This window comes from Galeopterus variegatus, unplaced genomic scaffold (genome assembly GCF_000696425.1).
Source record: "Galeopterus variegatus unplaced genomic scaffold, G_variegatus-3.0.2 Scaffold4969, whole genome shotgun sequence".
In the NCBI taxonomy this organism is placed as follows: Eukaryota; Metazoa; Chordata; class Mammalia; order Dermoptera; family Cynocephalidae; genus Galeopterus; species Galeopterus variegatus.
The window spans coordinates 1,876-2,172 of record NW_007731080.1 but is presented as its reverse complement, the minus strand read 5'-3'; positions in this window follow the sequence as shown (position 1 = coordinate 2,172).

The following is a 297-nucleotide window of genomic DNA, read 5'->3' as shown; positions in this document are numbered from 1 at the left end:
TGAAAATCCATCTCTAGTAGCCCTACTTTATTTAGAAAAGGAACAGAGTATGTGACTCCAGATCTCCCTGCCTTGGCAAAGGCACAGTGACAAGCCCAACTAGTCAGTGACTCCAGTAGGTAGACCAGGAGCCAAGCAACATGGATTTGGAAAGCTGTCATCCTGTTCTCAGGGTGCTCCTGTAAATCCCACTATACTTTGTCAGCATAACTTACTTCACACATGGAATAAAATGCAAATTTCTTCTCTTATTTTCAAAACCGTAATGATTTGGCTACTGCTTTGCTCTATCACTCC